The sequence below is a fragment of the Diabrotica virgifera genome, chromosome 5 (assembly GCF_917563875.1).
Source record: "Diabrotica virgifera virgifera chromosome 5, PGI_DIABVI_V3a".
NCBI classification, from domain to species: Eukaryota; Metazoa; Arthropoda; class Insecta; order Coleoptera; family Chrysomelidae; genus Diabrotica; species Diabrotica virgifera.
The window spans coordinates 57675750-57694147 of record NC_065447.1 but is presented as its reverse complement, the minus strand read 5'-3'; the positions used below and the strand labels follow the sequence as shown (position 1 = coordinate 57694147).

General features: G+C 30.5%; 1 protein-coding gene across 2 annotated transcripts in view; it reads right to left on the bottom strand.

The window, feature by feature from the left end:
* Positions 1 to 15930, bottom strand: part of LOC114330486 (uncharacterized) — a 64469-nt gene extending 48539 nt beyond the window's left edge. Inside the window, exon 1 of one of the 2 annotated variants that reach the window (XM_050652548.1) lies at positions 15796 to 15930. The gene's annotated coding sequence lies outside the window, so the exon portion shown is untranslated. Of the gene's footprint in view, positions 1 to 5051; positions 5250 to 15795 lie in introns of those variants that run through there. The other variant, XM_050652547.1, reaches the window with a different exon arrangement.
* Positions 15931 to 18398: the final 2468 nt, after the last annotated feature.

Below are 18398 nucleotides of genomic sequence, written 5' to 3'. Positions count from 1 at the left end.
TTTTAAAGCTCTTGTGTAATTACTACTGATAATTTTTAAATGCAAAACGACCACTAATTTGAAATGTATAATTGTCTCAAGTCTCCCTCGCAAATACATTCAAACGTCGATAATCATCATCAGTGGCATTACGACTAGTTATGAACCAACGCCTTCTTCAGAACCATCCTCCATTCAAGTCAATGGCAACTCTTCTCCATACTCTACGGTCCGGTTTCATCAACGACAAATAAATCAATGAATAGTTATTCGTCGAATAAAATTTATAGACGTTTATATTTTTATTTTGTGTCAATATATTTTGATAATTTAAAGTTAAACTCACGAATTTATTCTCTTATAAATATTTACAGTTACCTACAGCGATATTGCCAATTTATTCGAAGAGTAAATATTTATTTGATAAATACATAAAATAAGTCTTATTTGACATTAGTAAAATTGAGAAATGTCGGTTTATTGGTCGAATAATTTTATTCATAGAATAAACTACTATTTGCCATAACTCCAATAGATTTTAAATTGCTCTCTAAGTTGTCTTATACCCAAGTCTCGGTCTTCCTCTGGATCGTTATATAATCGACCCTCTTCGATCAAAATTTTGTCTACATTCTTTGGTGCAAACCAAACTCGGTTTATTTACTCATCTAGCGAACTGCCCTGTTTTCGAGTAGGTACATCTATGTTCCCTTAAAGTGAATCCTTTAACATCGATCTAGTGTCATATCAATTTTACACTTTTGTTATTATTACAATGTAATTTAAAAGTTTTATTAACGGAAATGTGGAGTAGTTTCAACTTTTAATAGAATTATTCACTGATGATGGTCCGACTGGACCGAAAACGTTCTGAAGAATTGTAATCCAATTGTAATTAAACCATACATATATCATACATTGAAGTTTTTTACTTCATTGTAAGTTTGTTTAGACTATGAAGAGTTGTAACACTTTTAAGTATTTATGGTCAATAATAAGCCTTCGAAACTTCGAAACGATAAATAAATACTCTTTGATATACGTCATCATGCAAGGAACAGTAGAGGAAAAAAAAAAAGAAATCTTGAGAGAAAATCTTTAGTGCAAAATTCAAAAGCTAAATAGTTGACATAAAATTACAAAATTTAATTTTTTTAGAACATTAAAAAACCTTCAAATGCCGATTTTTAAAAGTTAAAAAGTTAATTTGTTGCTACGCAAACTTCAAAATAAGTGAAAATCGTTATTTATTAATAACTATTACTAAATCTACCTTAGCACTTTAGTGTTTCGCCCAAAGTTGGGCATTGGGGTACTTAACAAACCCTGAAAATTTAAGACCGACCCATTAATTAGTTTAAGACTTATTATATTTGTTTATCCCAGAAGCCTTTATTTTGCAATAACATAAGATAAAAACTAATGAAGATAGGGCAATTAGATAGAGGATGCTATCAAAATGTACTAAAAAAAGATAACAAAATTATCTAATATAGTCAAAAATCCGAATGCCAAATTTTTGAAATTTTGTAGTTTATAAACATTTAAAATAACTTTAAAAATATTATCCGTAAAAAAATCCTTTTAAATATTTGAAAAGATGATAGTTTACACGAATTTTTAAAAATGTAGCTCAATTGGTGACTAGTCGTGGTAATTGAAGGGGGAGCTGGGAGCCGACAAATGCATGAGTTCAAAAACTAAAAAAGGCAACTTAAAACTAATAGCATTTTCTATATCTCGGGATCTCCTGAATATTATTTTGATCGTTCTTTTTTTAATTTGTATGTAATTTTTCTGTATATTACAAATATGAAATTTGTCTAGACATTTATTAATTATTAATAAACAGTCTAATTTGTTTAAACAATTATTGAAAAAACAATTTTTTCCCAAAAATCCATAATTTTAATCATACTATCATTATTATTCATAGAAAAAGTTAAGGTATACTTTAATAAATAAATTATCTTCAATAAATAATTATCTAATAAAAATAATTTATTTATTAAAGTGTACTTTAACTTTCTCTATGATCATTAATGATACTATGATTAAAAAAATAGATTTTTGAACAAAAAATATTTTTTCGAGAATTTTTTAAACAAATTAGACTGTTTATTAACTAATAAATTTATAAACAAATTGCATATTTGTAATGTACGTAGAAATTACATAGAAATTAAAAAAGAAAGATCAAAATCCATTGAGTTGATCCGGAAATACAGGAAATTGTATTAGTTTGAAATTGCTTTTTCGGTATTTTAACTCAGTGGATTTGTAGGTTTCCGCTAGTAATCGTTTGAACTACATTTTTGAAAAATTGTAGAGGGTGCTGTGAAGGTACAATGCTTGTGCAAATTTTTTAAGAAAAAATACAAATCCCATTCCTTAAAATAGCCTTAATGAGATTCCTTAATTATTATAAGCAAATTTGCTGTGAATTAAAAAAAACACATGGCTAACTTTGTCCCAAATGAACCCAGGCTAAATTTATTGTTTGAAAATTGGTGTTAAAATACCAGATTTTCGAATATATAAAAAGATTGTTTCTACGGATAACATTTTTAAAGTTATTCTAAATGTTTATTAACTACAAAATTTCAAAAATTTGGCATTATGATTTGTGACTATATTAAATAATTTTTTTATCATTTTTTAATACATTTTAATACTATCACTCTTCTACTTTCATTTCGCATACTTAAAATTGCCCTATCTTCATTATTTTCTGTCTTATTTCTGTTTGTATTATTGCAAAATAAGGTCTCTGGGATAAACAAATAGAATAACTCTTAAACTAATTAATGGATCGGTCTTAAATTTTGAGGGTTTGTAAGGTACTAGTACACTTTAGAAGACCAAAAATAATAATTTTTTCAAGAATTTTGTTCTCAGAACCTTTATTAAAAATGAACATAAAACTTTTTACATATTAATATCTAACTCTTAAAGAGTACAAAAAATATATCTTTTTTTTTATGCAAGTACACTAATATTGTAGAGGACGCAAAAGTCGAGGCCTCGAAAAATGATGGCGGACAGTTAATCTCAGGATTGGAATATCTGAAACTAAAAAATCGTACTGCGTTTGAAAAAGGAAGGTTTCTTACGTGACAATTTACCACAATTTGATCAAAAATAAAAAATAAATATTTTTTAACCATGAAAAACTGAAGAAAAACGGGCGATTTTTTCACAAAATTTTTTCAAATTCCCGTAAAATTTTTTTGCGGAATTTTTTACTAACGGTGGTAAATTGTCACGTCTTTCTTAAAAGCCGTACGATTTTTTTGTTTCAGAGATCCCAATCCTGATATTACCGGCCGGCGATGGGAACTACTTTTTTTCGAGGCCCCAACTTTGGCGCCCTCTACAATATTAGTGTACGTGCATAAATGAAAAAAGATATATTTTTTAAATTCTATAAGAGTTGGATATTAATATGTAAAAAGTTTTATATTAATTTTTGATAAAGGTTCTGAGAAAACAAATCTTGAAAAAATGCTTATTTTTTGTCTTCTAAAGTGTACTAGTACCTTGTATGAGGGTGAACCACCCAACTTTGGGTGAAACACTAAAGTTCTAAGGTAGTTTTAGTAAAAGTTATTAACAAATAACGATTTTCACTTATTTTGCAGTTTACGTAGCAACAAATTACCTTTTTAACGTTTAAAAAATCGTCATTTTGAAGGTTTTTCAATGATATAAAAAATTTAATTATGTAATTTTATGTCAATTATTTAGCTTTTGAATGGGGTGCAAAAAATCGAAAAAATCGCGATTTTTGCATTAAATTGTTAATAATTAAAAAACAGACGCGAACTCTAGGCAGGAAACAGGTAGGTTTTCTTCCTATAGGTCTACAATAACTAAAAAAGTTCAGCTACCTGGATCTTTGAGTGTCCCGAGAAAATCCTTATTTCTCTGGACTAGAAATAAACTAAAGAACATTTGAATTGGACTTCCTGGAAGCTGTCTAATAGAGAGAATAGAATAAATAACACAGGAAATATGGAACAAAACGGAAGTGGAATGCAAAACTACAAAAAAGTTGGAAAACAGAGCGATACAGTGGTACGGGCATTATAAAGGAAGGCAGAGCACAGTTGACCAAAAAATATATTGGACTGGCACCCACTGGGAAGAACAGGGAGAAGATAAGATGAGAATACCATTTGGAAAACGTACATAGTCCTCTTCTACCTGTCTACCTATCTACCTTCTTAGTATGCTCCTATACTATATAGGCAGCTACTTTGACTAAAACGAGGATGAGGAAAGTAGAAGTTCGAGATGGTGGCTTTACAGGTGAATCCTAAGAATATCTTAAGTAAACGAATGAAGAAGTCTTGCAAAGACTTTCAAAAGAAGCAAATTATTCAAAAGAAACTTATTAATGAAATAAAAAAACGAGGATAAGAAAAGTAGAAGTTCTCGAGATGGTGGCTTTACAGGTGAATCCTAAGAATATCTTAAGTAATAGAATGAAGAAGTCTTGCAAAGACTTTCAAAAGAAACAAATTATTCAAAAGAAACTTATTAATGAAATGAAGATACGAAAATTACGATACCTGGTATTCTATGATGAGAGGAAAAAATACCAGCTTATTTAGAAAATCACCCAGGAAAATATTTTAGGAAAGCATAGCTTTGGAAGGCCACGAATGTTCTGGCTGCGCAATCTTAGAGAGTGGTTTAATTCCTCATCTAATCAGCTTGTTAGAGTAGATGTAAACAGAACACAAATAGTCATGATGATTAGCAATCTTAGAAAGAACACGGCATCTTAAGAAGAAGAAGAATCTTCTACTAGAAAAACAGTGCGATCATGCATTTCCAAATCGAAAAATAAGAAAGTAATGAAGTAAAATTATGATGGTATTTGCAATTGAAAATTCTATAATACAGAAACAGAAAGAGATAAACTACAGGTGCTTTTCATTTCTAAAATTGTTCTTAATCCCTTAACCAAATAATTATCAAAATTATCGAATGTACGGAAGGAAATTTTCAAAACAAAACCAATGAAAAAATTCTAAACTAAAATAATCTAGTACTTTCCAACTTACCTATTTTTAGAATATACTATATCTAATAACACTAGTTACTTTTAAATGAACAAACGATTTACATAAAAAAGTTAAATGTGCACTTTAAACTAACAATAATAGTCGATTCGCACAGTTCAAGCTCGCTGTATTATCACCGTGACCGCAATACTCAATTCCAGAACGCACTGTAGATAGCGAACAGCGAACTCCGTAAGATTATACTACTTACTAAGGAAATAAACTAGCGTGGAAGCGTCCCTACCTTCGAAATAATCCGGGTGATTAAAGTTTGATACAGAATACTAAAATTAAGCAAATACTAATATTATAAACGATGCTAATAAGCTGTTATGTTAAGAAAATACTCATTAGGTCAACATGTTATTCGTCTGTCCTCTTCATTATTTATTTACTGTTGCTGAATTATAATGCAGGATTATAACTCGTTTTTGTCCATTTTTAAATTTCCTGCCGGAGGAACCTCAGACGTTCGGATACAATTAGCGTCTCTTCGCAAAGCCAATGATGTCGACTTTGCTAAGTAACAAGACATTTATTCAACACGCACGTACCTGATTGCATAAATCCAATGTAACATGCCAATGGCCATAAGCTGTCGAGGCATTAAGCTAAATAAAAATAAATTCCTGCTTTTCATTAAAACTTTGTTTTTCCTTTTTGTTTATTTTATTTTTTCCTTATACTTACTTATTATACATGAATTTAGTAAATTGTTCTTTTCTAGTACAACTTGGTCTATCTATTTTTTTTATTTTTGGGTTAAATATATTACATATTTTATACAGGGTGTCCCTAAAAGATTGGTAATAAATTATACCACAGATTCTGGGATCAAAAATAGATTGATTGAACCTCACTTACCTATATACAATAGTGCACACAAAAAAAGTTACAGCCCTTTGAAGTTACAAAATGAAAATTGATTTTTTTCATATATCGAAAACTCTCACAGATTTTTTATTGAAAATGGACATGTGGCATTTTTATGGCAGCAACATCTTAAAAAAAAATAAAGTGAAATTTGTGCACCCCATAAAAATTTTATGGGGTTTCGTTCCTTTAAACCCCCCCAAACTTTTGTGTACGTTCCAATTGAATTATTATTGTGGCACCATTAGTTAAACACAATATTTCTAAAAATTTTTTGCCTCTTAGTGCTTTTTCGATAAGTCAGTGTTTATCGAGATATTTTGAATATTTGTCGAATCCACCACATATCTGTATATGGTTAAGTACGGTTATTATATAGAGACCTGTTAATAATCTGAGAATTTATTTATAATTTAAATTTTTAGGTATATTTTGAAAAGGAAGTTACATCTCGATAAAAGGTGACTTATAAAAAAAAGACTAAGGAGTAAAAGTCTTAAAAGCACTGTGTACCACACTAATGGTACCACAATAATAGTTTAATTGGAACGTACACAAACATTTGGGGGGTTTAAAGGAACAAAACCCCCATAAAATGTTTACGTAAATATATTGAAAAAGAAGCCGTATCTCGATCAAAACTGGCTTATCGAAAAAATACAAGGAGGCAAAAAAGTTTTAAAAACGTTGTGTTTAACTAATGGTACCACAATAATGAATTAATTGGAACGTACACAAAAGTTTGGGGGGTTTAAGGGAACAAAATTCCCATAAATTTTTTATGGGGTAGACAAATTTCATTATAATTTTATTTTAAGATGTTCCTGCCATAAGAATGATACATGTCCATTTTCAATAAAAATCTCTAATAGTTTTCGATATTTTGAAAACAATCGATTTTCATTTTGTAACTTCAAAGGGCTGTAACTTTTTTTATGAGCACATTTGTACTAAGGTAAGTTAGGTTCAATCGAACTATTTTTGACCCCAGAATGTGTGGTATAATTTATGACCATTCTTTTCGGGACACCCTGTATTACTCGAGAAACGATACCTCACATCAGAGGCATATGGTCGCTATGATGTTAATGATGTTGTGTGGAGCAAACATTTTAATATTTATTAATTCTCTTTCTTTTTTACACTCTGGACATAAGTTTTAATTTACTGTTTTTAGTTATTGATTTCCGGAATGAAGATCTAAACGCCAAACAACAACTATAAAATGTAATTTTCATTACAATCAATTGTGGCTTAATCCCATACAGTCCAGGGCGGATCTGTTTTGAGATGGACGTTGAGAGGTGACTCTAATTTTTTTGCAGAAATAGCTTGGAATTAACCCACATAATAATAATTGAGTTATCCTCCCACTCAAAAAGGTCCGGAACATTGAACATTGTTTAAATAATCACAATGTCAAAAAATGAAGGAAAAATTTGATTTTTTCTTCGTTTTTTGATTATAACTTTAAAAGTATTCACTTCCGAGAAAAGTTGCACTTAAATAAAAGTTGCGTAATTAAATTTCCTACAATATAGGATTGGTTAAAATTTTTTAAAATTGTTACCCTTGTTGCAAAATAGCAATAATTGCGAAAAAAAAATATAAAACAATAAGTATTCGCATTTTACATTTTTCAACCATTTCTGCTACACTTAGGACCTTCATATTTCACCCAGAAAAACGTTATGATATGGTAAAATAATACTGAAAATTTAGTTAAGATCGGTCTAATAAATTTTGCAAAATAAATTTCGCAAAATAAATTCATTTTTTCAAAATGTTGCAGGACTTAAAATAAAGCAGATAGCAAGTTAAATTTTTTTACGAATAGAAGAATACTGTACCTTTCATTTGCAATTTGCAAAATTAAAATCAATTACTACCACGGCGTCAGGAATTTTTTTAAATAAACATTAATTTTTGGTGCTACGCGCAGGACAGCGGTATTCGATTCACACAAGTTCTTCTTATTCAGGTGCCGTCCTCGTTCCGAAGTTTGGCTATCATCAAGGCTATGCGTATTTTTGATACCGTAGATCTAAATAAATGGCAGCTGCTGCACTTGTACCAATCTCTTAAATTCTTCAACCATGAATGTTTTCTTCTGCCAATGGATCTTTTACCTATTATTTTTCCCTGAATAATTAATTGTAGTAGCTGGTACTTTTGTCCCCTCATTATATGTCCCAAGTATTGCAGTTTGCGCTTTTTAATAGTAAGCGCAAGTTCTTTTTCTTTCTGCATCCTTCGCAACACTTCCATCATTGTCACTCTCTCTGTCCACGATATTCTCAGTATCCTGCGGTACATCCACATCTCGAATGCTTCTATTTTCCTTGTATCGATCTTATTCAGTGTCCAAGCTTCCATTCCATAGAAAAGAACTGAAGAGCACGTAACATCTCATGAGGCGAATTTTAAGATTTAAACTTAGCTCTCTTCACACAAGTTGATTTCCACCAAAATTTCTTCCAATCTTTATCTAATATATTATTTTCTTACTCTATATTTTGTTGTATGTTCATATTTTAATTCCACAAAAATCAAACTAATTTGATTATTGTTTGTGAAAAATTGTTCAAACAATTGCATATGTTTAAAAATAATACACTTTTATTTTCTAAGTTAAAGTATATGAACAAAATTGTAGTTGTTTCCTAAAAAAAGTGTTATTTCAAAGAAAAAAGTATGTGTTTTTATTTTGCAATAAACAAATTTATTTATTTATTTCGAAATGTAATAAAAATTTAAATTTATCAATCATTATCAAAGGTCATTGAAATGCCCAATCAGAGCGAACGTATCCGCTGTCCTGCGCGTAGCACCAACAATTAATGTTTATTTAAAAAAAATCCTGATGCCGTGGTAGTTTACCGATTTTAATTTTACAAATTGCAAATGAAAGGTACAGTATTTTTTATATGTAAAAAAAATCAACTTGCTGTGTGCTTTATTTTCAGTGCTGCAACATTTTGAAAAAATGAATTCTTTTTGCGAAAGCGGGATTGCAGAATTTATTTTGCAAAATCTGTTAAACCGATCTTAATGAAATTTACAGTATTGTTTTATCATATAAAGTTTTTCTGGGTGAAATATCAAGGTCCTAAGTGTAGCATAAATGGTTGAAAAACGTAAAATGCGAAACTTGTTTTTTTGTGGTTTTTTCGAAATTATTGCTATTTTGCAACAAGAGTGACAATTTTTAAGATTTTCAGTTAATCCTGTATTGTAGGAAATTTAATAACGCAACTTTTATGTTGGTGCAACTTTTCTCGAAAATGAATACTTTTAAAGTTATAATAAAAAAACTAAGAAAAAATAATGTGTGTGTACTTTGTACGCACGTAAGAAGTTATACTTCTATTATATGATTTCTTAAAAATTAATATACTTTAAACAGTTTGTTTTAATTTTTTTAAACACCAAACTAATTTTGTGCTTACCGCTTTCAAAAAAATAAAAAAAAAAAGTATAGGATTGCACTGGATTCGAACTCAAGACCTTTCGATCTCCGGCCGAATGCTACACCAAATAGGCCACGAAGACTGTGTCTGTATCGGTTCGGACGTACCTAATGACAATTCACGGTAACAAACAGACAAGGTGATGTATAATAAATATACAATAAAATGTTTTAATAATACTCATCTTACTCCTGAGGAAGACAAATCCAAAGACACAAAAATTAGAATAAATATATTTACTAAAATCACTAATATATTCTTTTCACACCTTTTCTTGCATTGATATATTTATACATAACTTGAAAGATAGCAACTAAACGCCATACTGTCTGTGTCCGCATGCGCGCAGTATTATGAAATTTTACTCTCAATCGCTCCTAAAGAAGTATAACTTCAAAAATCGAATTTTTCCTTCATTTTTTGACAGTTTGATTATTTAAACAATGTTCCGGACGTTTTTGAGTGGGAGGATAACTCAAATATTATTATTTGAGTTATTTTCACGAATGTTTTTACACACATGTTTCACACAAGTTTTTACATTGTAAATCACGATTCGGAAATGCTCCTAACATTCAACGTGTCTACATTTGTTTATTTCTAGTTAATCTTTATTGTGATTTTAGTATACGTGTCCAAGTTTTATTTTTATTATGGATTTTATACAGCCTCGTGGAACAAAATAGTTTTTAATCCAATAATTACATGGTGATTAGGCTGTATAGAATCATATTTCGAGGAAGAATGTGTCTGTTTATATGCCATGTATTACTGACATTATTTTTATTTATTGTTAATTTTAATCCGTTTTGTCTACAGAGTTTGTTACCAGTTTGAGTTCCAGTAGCAATAGCTTTTTAGCTAATAGGTTCTTCATGTAAAATGAAGAATTGTACAAATGAACAATTCTTTGATGCCATAAAAAAGTTTTTTAATTTGAAAGACATCGGTATACGTTTGAGTTATTACTAGGAAAGTTTGAAGTTTCAATGGTTAACATAAGTTATTGTAGCAGATGTATTCTGATCTCAAAATATTTTAATGCTAAAGGCCACATGATACAAAATATAATTTTTTTGTCAATAAATCAAACTCCAAAAAAAATAATGATGAGTTAGTTACATCTCAAATCAACTTTTTAACTGCGAGTAGATTGGACTGCTAATTAAATATGTTCTGCTGTTCTAGAGAAGAACTTTCAAATATTATTACGTTCTCTTTCACTTATTAATAGTTTATTGGCATCTAAGATGAAATTCATTAAAATATAAAAACAAAGGTATTAATTAGTAGCGTCCTTATTAGTACATTCTTTCACGGTTTTTGCTGTAAATTTTAAAGAACAGTTTGGATTGACATAAAATTTGGCACACGGATAGCTAACCTGTCACAGAAAAAAAAGGGATATTGTGCCGATGTGTGCTTTTGCCATGGGGTGAGTTTCACCCCCTATTAGGGGGTGAAAAAATATATGTCCAAAATAAGTCTGGAAATGGATAAAGTGACTAATTCTAAGCAACTTTTATTCTATAGAGTTTTTTCACCAAGTCAATACTTTTCGAGTTATTTGCGAGTGAATATGTTCATTATTCAACAAAATAACCACGTTTTTAGATGGTTTTTCGCAAATAACTCAAAAAGTAAGTATTTTCTAGAAAAAACCATTCTTAGAAAAAATATAGCCTGTAAAAAACTGAAAAAATGGTGTATATGTTATGGCTCTATACCTAGCAAAAGCAGAGCTATAGCTAATGAAAAATAAGTTCATATTTGTCAAATTCCAAATCGAATATTTTATCGTGAAATATTCAAAAAATTAAGCACTTTTTGGGGAATACTCATTACAACTTTTTTAAAGTGTTAAAACAATCTTTATTTTTATTTTATAAAAAAATTTCTAGCACCAAAAGTAAATAAGTTACGCTCAAAATAAAGTTGGTCCCTTTTGTTTTGGCAAAAAAAAATCGGGAAGATCCCCCCTAATTAGCAACTTAAATGAAATTAATCGTTACCGCTTCACAACTTACTTTACTTATGTTGTATTTATATGATCTGTAAGTTTCATTAATTCAAAGTGCTTATTTTTCAAAAAATTTGGTTTTAAAGTATAATTTAAAAAATTTTAATTTTGAAAAACATGTCTTGTTTCATAATAACTTAAAAATTATCAGAGATACCAAAAATTTTAAGAAACAAAAATAGTCGGCTATGCTTTTCTGAATATCATGTATTTTTTTGTTTTTCTGTAAGACAAAAACTGGTTAAGATTTGGTGTTTCTAAATTTGCATACACTCTTGATTAGTGACTCGTTCAAATCCTTTTAACTGCAGCCCTTTCAAAAATAAAAACTTTGAACCGATGAGACCTATAGATCATATAAACAATATATATACGAGTAAAAAAACTTGTGAAGTGGTAACGATTAAGTTCATTAGATATGCTAATTAGGGGGTTATTTTCCCGATTTTTTTATCAAAACAAAAGGCACCAACTTTATTTTGAGCGTAACTTGTTTACTTTTGATGCTAGAATTTTTTTTATAAAGCTTTTTTTAAACACTTTAAAATAGTTGAAATGAGTTTTCCCCAAAAAGTGCTTCATTTTTTTATTATTTCTCATTAACATATTCGATTTCGAATTTGACGAATATGAACCTATTTTTCATTAGCTATAACCACAGTATAAAGAGGGACCTCCATATACTGTGCTATAACTCTGCTTCTGCTAGGTATAGAGCCCTAACATATACACCATTTTTTTCAATTTTTTACAGGCTATATTTTTGCTAAGAATGTTTTTTTCCGCAAATCGCCAGGAAATTTTGACATTCCTGTCAAAATTTCTTGAAGAAAAAGTCAGGACTTCCTTACTGTAAGGAAATGTCATTTCCTTATTGTAAGGAAATGATATTTCCGTACAGTTGTTAGTGTTCTACATAAATGATAGAAAACACATTATCAATACGTTTCCATAGTAACCCAAGTAATTTTATTAGGAATTTCAAAGCACCATTTATTTGGGAATAAAATTATCGCGTTTTTTTTAAATCAATCAATATCTGTCGAATTTTAAACGATTTGCGGAAAAATAGTATGTTTACCTCGTAGGAAAAGCCACATTCCTGGACTCTGTGTTGCTAAGTCTCGGCTTGCGCCTCGACTTAGCAATCTTCACAGTCATCCAGGAATGTTAAGCTTTTCCTACCCGGTAAACAATGTACTATTACTAGAAAATACTTACTTTTTGAGTCATTTTCAATAAACCGTCTTAAAACGTGGTTAATTTGTTGAAAAATGAACATATTCACTCGCAAATAACTCGAAAAGTATTGACTTGGCGAAAAAACTCTATGGGACAAAAGTTGCTTAAAATTAGTTATTTTATCCATTTTCGAACTCATTTTGGACATGTATTTTTTCACCCCCAGAGTAAAAGCACACATCGGCACAATATCACTTTTTTTCTCTGACGTGTTAGCTATGTGTGCCAAATTTCATGTCAATCCAAGCGGTTCTTTAAAATTTAGAGGTTTTGCAATGTTTTACCGTTAAAGAACGTACTATATTCGCTCCCTTAGTATTAAAAGGGCACATCTCGAAAATCGTTACTTTTGGGAAAACGAGATTAAAGATTAAGCAACTTCATCGTTTTCATTTACTCACCTATAACATTTTTATTTGAAAAGATAGATAAATAAAAATCTAGGTATACAATTTACAGTATTTGTACTCTATAATGGATAATCGAAATATTACAAAAAAAAAATAATTTAATTAAAAAAAAAACGTTTCAAAAAATCTCTCCCAAGATAGGCCCCTCTCCCACTAAATTTCTTTAAATTTTGAAGGCATCTTACGAATTAAGCCTTTTAATGATTAAATATACACTATTTTTTAAGTTACAAATCTAAATATGGCTGTGTAATAATAATGTTTAACTACTTTCAATGATAAAAGTGCCTCTTATAAAGGAATTAATAAAACATTAAATCGTAAAAGATTAACAAAAAATAACTTTATTCTCAAAAACCAAAAAGTAATAGGCATGTAGCATACAAATCCAATAACAAAAACTATAACACTCTTTTTGGGACAGTCATATAAAAAAAAACCAGAATTGTCTTAACGTTTATAATGTAACACAAAACTAAAATAGTTCTCACAAAAAATTACTGAATTTACTAGACAAAAAAATTAACAAATTTTCTCAACATAAAATCATTCTTCTTTTGTGCGAGCGCTTAAGATCTATCATATTCATTTTTTACAATCAGTCGTGTTTGAATAGAATAGAATAGAATAGCTAACGACTGGAATAGTAGCTAAAGAACTATGAAATATAAAATAGCCAGCAGGTTTAAGTTTTAAGTAATAGTCATAAATCATTTCAAAAATAAAACAAAGTATTAAAAATTACAATTAGAAAACAGTTACATTAACATATTATTATAGTAACAGGCATGATAAGGGTCAATAAGTCTCTTAGAAATTAATTCTTTGAGATCCTGTTTCTTATTTAAACTTAACTCAAATGGCGCACATAAACTGTTTTGATAGATATTTCTTTATTATCCAACATTTTCTTTTTTTTGTTTCTAACATTTATTTGTTTAAACGCGTCTTTGTATGATGTCTTATATTGAAAAAAGAATGGGTTCCCTTTCGTAAATTTCATAACTTTGATGTGATTCCATACAATGGTATTCTTCTCTTCGTCAACGTTGAAATTATATCCCCACTTGACTTGTAAATCTTTCAAGTCGTAAAAGAAATCATGATTCAAAGTATGAACGATAAAAGGTTTCCCCGTTTTCCTAGCTCTCTGAATTGCGGTGGTGTGTTGAAGTGGTGTTAAGATTGGACCAGCTTTTAAATCTCTTGATATTTGTTTCTGTATCAGCATGTGTACATTGTCGGCTTCATTTTGAGTAAGACCTTTTATAAGGAATTTGTGAGTTATGCCCTTTAAGTTTTTTATAGTAGTGACTGCAAACATGTATAAAGAAGCTATGTATTTATTTTTGTTTTGGCCACAACAATTATCTGTTACAAATGTTACGTTAACTTCATGTTCACCTGCATCCTCACAAACCTTCTTTAAAAAGTCTAAAACGCAACTTCCAATCTCCACTGCACCTCTTTTTCCTTGGGTCTCATCCCAGAAATAGCAATGCACGTCACCATAGCCTTTAAAATCGTCTTCATTCTCTGGTAATTTATTTAACACAGTCAAAGTAAAGTTGTAGCTATTCAATTTGGATTTATAATAAAACGATGATGTTTCTCCATTGGGACTTTGCATTATCGCTTGAACATCGTAGCAAACGCATAAATTATATTTGTCAAGAGTCATTCTATCATTCTTTTTTTCTGCTCGGCTTAATTCCTTTTCTTCTAGGTGAGTATCATATTTGACTTTGAGAGCAAGCCTCTGATCAGCAGAAGAGTTGTTATACTGTAAACAAAGATCGCATTGATCTTTCTTGGGTTGAAAAAAACCCAAATTAAAATGGGTAGTAAAAATCTCATAAAACAAATGAAACTTTCCAGAATCTCGGGAATTATTCTTCTGTTTTTCTTGAAAGTCTCTAAACAAGTCAGTAATACTTTTCGATCCACTTATGAACTCTCTTGAGGTCGACGCTCTTAAATAATGCGATTCAATTCGTGGTATTAGATTAATAAATCTAATGATATCTTCTTTCAGATTGTCATCCACGCGTCTATGACTATTATGTTTGCCTCTTCTATCTTCTTCAACAGAATTGCAATTGTTAGTCTTATATCTTACTGTGCGAATTATTTTACTTGTTATTCCCAACGTATTGATAAAAAATGTTTTGCAGACTCTGATTTTGGCGTTATCATCGTACAAGTAGAAAGCAGCATTTGGTGCTCTGGGATGTTGAGCGTTTGAATACTTATATTTAGGTTCAACTAAAGCCATTCTTGCTTTTATAAACATACGCTGTAATTGCAAATCTCCTAGTGCCCAAAAACATTTGAAATGTTGAAGTCTTTTAGCCTCATCAAAATTTTCGCTGTATCTGTAAGAGGTTAAGATATGGTTACCCTCTTATTTAATACTTGTTAGTACATAAAATAATAACAATAATTAAGGCCTTAGTACCAAAAAACTTTGTAGTTTATGGACACAACTAAGAAACTCGTTGAATTATTTTAGTATTACAAGGATTTAACTTTCAATGATATTGTAAATCAAACAGATATTTTTGTAATAACAAGAATCCTTTAGATATAGTTCCAAAAATCATACAATAGTTTTAGTAATATAAAGAACTCTTTTTAAATAAACCCATAAATTTTCGGAAGTTTTAGAAATATACAGCATTTAATCTTAATGTGCCTTTATAAAACAAAAAATATAAAACAACACGTACCTCAAGTTTTGTAATAGAAGGGCTCAACTCGTAATGAGAGCGCTCACTAACACACCTGCTTCGACAGACATCGGCACCTTACTGAATGGGTCTATCTCGCGGGAAGATGTGTTGGCGGAGAGGGGAGTACGAAAGGGTCACATTATATCGGGACTTGCTTTATATTCTCCGTTTTCAATTTCTGTCAAGGCCAAGTTGTAGTACTAGTAGTTTTGTGCCCATTTATGCCAAAAACTCAGAAACGCTAATTTTCGAGATGTGCCCTTTTAATACTAAGGGTGCGATGTGGTTATAGTGGGAATAATTTTTTTTATTTTTGTCACCTATCATCCAGACTAGATACTTCCGTATTTATTTAACAAGATACTAAAACATAAAACTATAAATACGATAGTATTCTATCTAGTTGTTGTTCCATGATAAATAACAACGACGTTCAAATTATTCATAATTTATTATAGGCAATTATATTATTTAAAGGTTTGTAACGTTGAATTATTGTGTGTTAGATGTTATTTTATATGGAACCAAAGCACAATTATTGATTGTAATGTAAAGTACAATGCTAAACAACTGTTGTTTATATTTTTTGGCACAATTGCACAATTTTAAGATATACTTTTTGAGAACGATTTCTGGAGTGGATAAAAAAGATCGAGGTTCGTGAAAGAGGGGACCTGGAACATATAGAACTTACTACAGAAGAAATAGGTCTTACAAAAGAAGAAATAATACATAATATACGCATTAAAACACCTAACAGAAAATGCGACGATCACCGCAACATTAGCTCGATGTCCCATGTGATAAGTTTGCTACTGAAAGTCATCCATAACCATTAATGATACGCAATTTGTTGTTGTGATAAGTTCTGTTTTTATAATACAAAGGTGCTCGGACGTCAATCAAGATATATTGATTGTTTTATTGACTATAATAAATTATTCGATAAAGTGCAACATGAACAATTAACTAATGTCCTGAAATTAAAGAAGATAGATACAATGACCTCAACTGGAACAAAAACTGGAATCATGTAGAATTTGTGACGATAATATAATTTTATCGTCTAGAGTACGCCAATGAATTAAGTAAAACGTGTTTTTGTACCGTCTTGGACGATATAAAAGTCGGATCGAAAAGCCTAGTTGATGATTATTCTTGGAGCGTGATCGAAGAATAATAAACAACAGCGAGGTAAAAGAGGTGAGTTTATGTAGGTAGTAGTTTCCGACCATTTTCCGCTGTCGTGTTGGCAAGCTGAGCAAATCCGACAGTTTTCCTCTTACATATCCTTTTACCTATCCTTATACGAGTGGTGATCGTATATCCCTAATATGTCTTTTCATCTGGCGAGCTGAGCGAGATTCCCTTTTTCTCCCTTTCCTTATACATTCGTATCTTATTAATAAAAGCAATTCCTATTTCACGAAATTGTCAAAATCTTTCATTCATGTACAGAATATCGTCACATCGGCCCGAACAGAAAGCTCGATTATAAATATATTTTATTAACGAAACTAACGAGTAATTAAGGCTAATGATCTTATCTTTTGCATGTTTTGATTCCAAATAAAAATGTCTTAAAAAGCGAACTCTTTTTCTTCGACTGGTTTAGTTACCCGGATCAACAACGCAACGACCTCGTTACATTGGCGCCCGAGCATTTATTTTAACAGGGTTTAAGACATTTAAACAAATATATTATAAATATGGCGGAATCAGAAGGTACGTTAGGCTTAGAAATAGCGGATGAGACGGTAGGCTGGGTATATAAATTAAAGAAAGAGGAATTAAACAATGTTTTGGCAGAATTTAACTTAGATACGAGAGGTAAATTAGCCGATCTTCGATCAAGAATGGTCTTACACTTACGCTCAAAAAAGACCGGCACAGTTACCAATATCGAAACTGAGGATCCTAAAACAGACGACACACAAACGGAAAATGAACACAGTCAAATAATGGACACAGTTAGAAAATGGGGCTTACATTTTGACGGATCCAAAGACCCCACATAATTTTTTGAGAGGCTATACGAAATAAAAAGCTGTTACCGGATTCGAGACGATGCTTTATTGAAAGCACTACCAGAAGTATTTAGGAGAAAAGCGATTCTATGGTTACGAAGCAACGTGGACTCCTGGGAAAACTGGAACAATTTTACGGAAGATTATAACTTGGCTTTTAAATCAGAAAACTGGTTAGACGATTTGGAAGACCAAATCAGAACGAGAACGCAGAAAACAAGCGAACGGTTTAAAGATTTTGTATTAGAGCTTCAAACGCTAATCAGAAGGTACGACAAAATGGACAAAACACAAGAAATAAAAAGAATTTACAAATACATGCACCCAAATTACAAATTATACATCAAGGAAAAAGATGTCACGTCCGTCAAAAACCTTATACGCCAGACTGAAGAATACGAAACGATTCAAAGTAGCATAAGTAAAATAGAGGTAGACAATACTTCACAAAGAAGAAGCTCCCGTCTTAATAGAATGTCCCAGGAAACGTCAAGAAACAAACTATTAAACTTCGATAGACGAACATGCTGCTGGAAATGTGGAAAGAGGGGCCACAACCGTAATACTGCCGTT